At 44.7% G+C, this 6,000-nt stretch overlaps 1 protein-coding gene across 1 annotated transcript in view; it reads right to left on the reverse strand.

Moving 5' to 3' along the window:
• Nucleotides 1-4,038, reverse strand: part of LOC149348122 (allatostatin-A receptor-like) — a 137,866-nt gene extending 133,828 nt beyond the window's left edge. Inside the window, exon 1 of the mRNA XM_089587931.1 lies at nucleotides 3,386-4,038. The gene's annotated coding sequence lies outside the window, so the exon portion shown is untranslated. The remainder of the gene's footprint in view (nucleotides 1-3,385) is intronic.
• Between the last annotated feature and the right edge of the window lie 1,962 nt (nucleotides 4,039-6,000).

Here is a 6,000-nt window from a genome sequence, read left to right on the forward strand (position 1 = left end):
TTGCGTGAATTCATCTAGAGGCTCCGTTTAGACCCACGGGTTAAGCATTTTTACACGGAAATGGAAATAGACATCCATGAGTTACAAGTCATTTGGGCATGTTGTGCTAGATGGCCAGGAATCATTTCTATTTGAGCCCCGCGGAAAAGCTGCGACGAACTTTATCGTGTGGTCACCGTCTACCGTGTTCATAAGGCCTCCCACACTTCTGTATGCTAGTGCTGGAGCCTCATCCGACAAGGCTACGGGTTTTACGCAAAGGACAGGGCCGCCCTCGACAAAGGTGATTAGAGCCTGAAAGTGGCAATTTCCGGTTTTAGCCAATTTCATTTTTTTTACTTGTTTATGCTTAATGGTGTTTTGGGCTAAAACCAGAAAGTACATGGCCTAATTGCAACATACAAAAAGAGCTGATAGCCCAGGCTTGAGACAGAAATGGTAATAGCGCTACACCAAGACGTACACAAGAAAGACTGAGAGAGGACATGCGCTAACCTAGTGGGCCGGCGCAAAAAAGATGCCTGCAATGCGAGAAGTGCGAGCCACGGCTTCGGGAGATAAAGATTCTGGGCAGGAGTGGAGATATGAAGGCGCGGGAGCTTTTGGAAGCGTTCCACATTAGGAAGAGGGGATTAGATTGCGTAAGTAATACTTCGGTCTGCCTTTTCAAGACTGAGATATCATATCTGGAACGGTTTTGTTGATGCCTGTTGTACCGGTTTTTTTTTTTTGCGCATGCCTTAAATTTTCTATATATTTGCTGGCTTTGCAGTAAATAAACTTAGATGAAGTTAGCGCATGTCCTCTGTCAGTCTTTCTTGTGTACGTCTTGCTGTAGCGCTATTACCATTTCTATCTCAAATAGTGCACCACCTAGCCCAAACTGACGTTCTTCTAAAGCACAGGCTTGAGCTCGTAGCGATGAACGTGGCTGTGATGGTATTAAATTTTATAATAAAAGCAAAGTTCTCGCTCTTTCGCAAGCATTCTTTGTGCAGCAAAGCCTGAGAAGCTAAAATAGAACTTTAGTCCAAAAACAACACTTGTTATCGTGTTTATTCGATTTTGTACCGTTGGATAACGAGGTTCACGGCCTCTTATAATTTGTTATGTTTCGTGCTGGATCTCCTGAATTCGAGTAATTCTAGCGCAATCTTTGCAGATATTGCCTGTGTAATGAATGACAACTGGAAGGATTAAGAATCTGCTACGTGCCCCTTACCCAATCTATAGGCTTTTCGCTGAAATTTTCGCGTCTGACACCAAACTTGTTTCGAGGAAGGGAACGCGCATTTTGGTGGTGATCACGTGGTGTGAATATCTCTCTCAATTCTGAAACAAAAAGAACTGAATAAAGGAATCTTCATTTCTGTCAGCTAAAAGTATATTCACTCAAAAGCTGGCCCTGACGTTTCATTCTATTGTTTTGCTTTGGGTTTATTTTCTTGAAAATCATTTCGACCAGCTGCTTTCCCTTGGCAGTGCTTTATTATACTTGTCACGAAACCGTAACTAACGCACAGGCCTCACGTAAAACGTGCTTCTTTAACGACTCTTGTTTTACTTGGACTCCAGTTGTTTGCTACCAGTACTTCTCTCACCGAGATTATACAGAGAATGGCGAACACAATAACGGGCTAGGTAGAAGGCGACACAGAATATAATAAGTACTTCATTGCAGTAGGGATCATGCAGCAAGTGGATCTGGCAGCGGCATGGCGAACGGTTCTGGCAAACACGTGTGCTTCATTTTGCAGATAGCCGCAAGCATCGCTGGACCATACTTCCTGAGTAATGCTTCTTCTTCAAGCTTCCTTCATGGAAAATGCACCCTCACGGGCCCTCCATTCAGTTCCTGCTGTCAACCGATAGATGGCAATGCAACCATATTTATCCCTCGAACTGTTGAAATTTGAAATGGACTGGACGGCTCACTTCGTTTATTGCCAATTGAAGAGTTTGTTGTTCAGTTGCCTGACAATTTGACCTGTTGATCTGTTTTTAATACTTCTGTATTATCTTTTTCTATGCTACCCATGTTATTTGTTTTTACTCATGTATTTACCCACTCCTGCTATATCTCTCCTCAGAGACAGAACTATTTATAAATAAATAAATAAATAAATAGAAGAACGATCTCGGGCTAATTCATGTTTGCGACCGAGCGCTGAATTTTTAGAGCAGTGACATCAACAAGCTCTGCTTTCAAGTTTTACTCCAGCAGAAAGGAAATGCTTCCAAATAGATATCAAGAAAAATTCCTGCTTCCATGTTAAGTTCCTGAAAAAAAAAATCTCGAAAGCAGGAATGCAAGTCCGGAATAAATAATGGTTCATCTGTAACCTTAGTAAAAGATTCGACGTAGAACATGCTGTGAACCCTCTTAGTATGGGCTCCGATGGTATGAGAGCTCTTGAAACATGCAGGAGAAAAAACACTCTGCTTGACCGCTAGAAGTTTTGACAGGCTCCGAGTGCTAAACATGAAAGTTTGAAAACGACTGTATCATTAATTTAGCCGCGCACTCGCAGGAAATGGTACTTTGCAGCAGGTCCAGCCAAATCAGGTATATTTAATAAATACTGTCCAGCAGCAGTCGCAGTTTTTGTGACTTTGCAGTATTAGTCCGCAGTCTGCAGCTGTCGATATTCTTGCTGCTTTCACTTCTTGGGCTGGGAGCAAGTTATTTTGATACCCTCGAGCAACTTTAACCTACCGCATATATATATTTTTGCAATACAAAGGAGTGATGTGAATGGAATCAGCAAACCATTTTCACTTCCCAGAAAATTTAAAATACTCTCCCAGCAACCTTAAGAAAGAGATTTTAGATTTTATTACATAGAACATTTTTTCAAACCAACGGGGTGTGCATAAGCTCTCGTTTTTTTTTTTTTTTTTAAAGAAAGGTGCATTTTATTGCCGCAACGATGTTTTAGCGCGTATATGCTGGTGTCTGCAAAGCAGTACAAACGCCGCACACTTTTCGAGCGGTCAACGCTGAGGACTAAATGTTTCCGAATTCTGATAATTTTTTTTGCGCACGGTTAACAACGTAGTCGTTTGAAACGGAGTTTGTATAAAAATATTAGGTGGACATATTTTTGCTTCGGCAGTCTTCCGAGGGGCAATCGTTAAAAAAATAAATACAGCAAATAGCAGACAGGTTACTGTGTGCCCAAAATAATTCTAACGCATAGTATAAGCGCAGAAATGATACATTTATGTTGCCGCTTTGAGACTGGGATACACTACATTATTTCCAACAACAAAGAAGGAGAATAAATTCCGGCATGGTCTAGCCGGACTGTTATGCAGAACTGCCATTCTGTAATGCAAGAAAGGCATCTATAAAATCCACAAAACCACTAGGACGAAAACTCACCGTTCTAACTTATATGCGAATTCCAATCAGGAGGCCCACGTTATCTTGAAAACTTCCCAGCTCCAGTCTCCTGCGTATGGGCTCGATCAACAAGTGGCGAACACCGCGCACCGATGGTTTCGAGGAGCCAAACTGCGGTTCGTCCAACTGCGTAAGCACCAGCCGCGTCCACCAGGGGATTGGCCGCACTCGTTTCACGTCCTCTTTACTGATTATTTTTCCCAGTGTAGATTATTCCTCCAGCGACGCAGTCCACAGAGAGTATTGGCAGAACTAATTCTGAAGCGTTACCATAGGGCGCCGTCTATTAAGAGTTTCGCCACCACCAGCGACGTCAGAAGTCGAGCAGACGACTCTTCCAGGGAGCAGACGACAGCGGCGGCGGCGGCGCCGAGCAGACGGCGATGCGTGCGAGTCGTCTGCAAAGTTACAACGGCTCGCACACGGGCTTCAACCCCCTGTCGTCTGCTAGCGTCGCCGGCGCCGATTTGTTTTACTCTTCTCCGCCGGCAACTTTGGGCGAGAGCACGACATTCAGCCCTACAGAGGCGCGGAGTGATACGACGAGAGCGAGAGAGTGAAAGAAAACTAGCTGTCTGCGAACAGCGGTCGACAAGCTCCGCCTTTTCGGCGCACACGGGCCAATGGCGGGCTCCCCGATTGTGGGGTGGCGCCACATAGCGACGGCCACGAGGAACGGCGGCGGATTTAGTCGCATAGCGGGAAGATTCGAAAGTGAAATTGCGCTCTTTTGGAAATGAAAGGACTGAGGAGCCTGCATGTGACCCCTTACAGTTAGCCCTTAAGTATTTATAGATGACTCAGGAAATGTGGTCCCATCATCATCATGTGGTGCCACCATCAACAGACAATAAGCTGATCGGTCTCTAATTCTTCAAGTCCTTGACGTCTCCTTTCTTATGATTTAAGGAAATGTTAGCGTTTTTCCAAGCTCTAGGTATGGTCGAGGTCAAAAGGCATTGCGTATACAGGGTGGCTAGCTTTTCGAGCACAATCTCTCCTCCATCCTTCAACAAATCTGCTGTTATCTAATCCTCACCAGCTGATTTCCCTTTTTCCATTGCTCCTAAGACTTTCTTTACTTCCTCCTTCGTACTGTCGGGATGTCCCATTGCTGTGCTCTACTGCCTCTCTCAGTAACACCCTGATTGCAATCGCTACTGAATAGATTTGTGTAAAACTCTTCGGCTGCTTTAACTATCTTATCCATATTGCTAATGACATTGCCCTCTTTTTCTCTTATCGCATACATCTGGTTTTTACCTATGCCTAGTCTTCTCTTCACTGCTTTTAGCCTACCTCCGCTCTTTAAAGCATGCTCGAGTTTGTCCATATTAAACTTCCTGATGTCGGCTACCTTGCGCTTGTTTATTAACTTCGACAGCTCTGCTAATTCTATTCTGTCTATGGAGTTAGACGTCCTAATGCTTTTCCATTTCTTAATCAGATCTTTACTCCCCTGAGATAGCTTCCCGGTATCCTGTCGAACCATCTTACCGGCGATTTCTACGGCGCACTCCGTAATGATATCTGTGAGACGATCGTTCATTGTTTCAACATTACGGTCGTCATCTTCAGTTAAAGCGGAAAATCTGTTTTGCAGCAAAATCCTGAATCCCTCTAATTTCCCTCTTAATGCTAACTCGTTAATAGACTTTCGCTTCACTAATTTCCTCCGTTCCCTTTTCAAATCTAAGCTAATACTAGACCTTACCATTCTGTGGTCGCTACAACGGACCTTTCCGCGAACCTCCACATCACCTACGATACCAGGGTGAGCGCACAGTATGAAGTCTATTTCATTTTTAGTCTCACCATTGGGGCTCTTCCAGGTCCACTTCCTGTTGGTCCGTTTGCGGAAGAAGGTATTCATGATCCGTAAATTATTTATATCTGTGAACTCTACTAATAACTCTCCCCTGCTATTCCTATAGAACCTATGCGATAGTCACCTACCACCAGGTCTCAAGCTTGCTTCTTGCCTACCTTCGCATTAAAGTCGCCCATCAGTACAGTGTACTGTGATTTTACTTTGGTCATAGCCGATTCTACGTCTTTATAGAAGGCTTCAACGATCTGGTCATCATGGCTTGGTGTAGGCGCGTAGGCCTGCACCACCTTCAGCTTATGCCTCTTATTAAGCCTTATTACGAAAGCTGCCACTATCTCGTTAATGCTATAACACTCCTCTATGTTGCCTGCTATATCCTGATTGATGAGGAATCCTACGCCTAGTTCTCTTCTGTGCGCTAATCCACGATAGCACAGTACGTGCCCGCCCTTTAGTACTGTATACGCCTCATCTGTCCTCCTAACCTCACTAAGCCCTATGACATCCCAACTAATACCCGCTGATTCCCCCAACAGCACTGCTAAACTAGCTTCACTGAATAAGCTTCTTGCGTTAAACGTTGCTAGGTTCAGTTTCCAATGGCGGCCTGTCCGGAGCCAATGATTCTTAGCACACTCCGCTCCGTGCCAGGTCTGACCGCCGTCCCGGTCAGTTGCTCTGCAGCAGCTAGAGACTGGGGGCCGAGGGTTACCTGTGTCGTTCATGGAAGGTTGCGGCCAAGTACTACACCAGGGTGGCCCAA

Source organism: Amblyomma mixtum, chromosome 4, assembly GCF_055824585.1.
Source record: "Amblyomma mixtum isolate Tamu chromosome 4, ASM5582458v1, whole genome shotgun sequence".
Lineage (NCBI taxonomy): Eukaryota > Metazoa > Arthropoda > Arachnida > Ixodida > Ixodidae > Amblyomma > Amblyomma mixtum.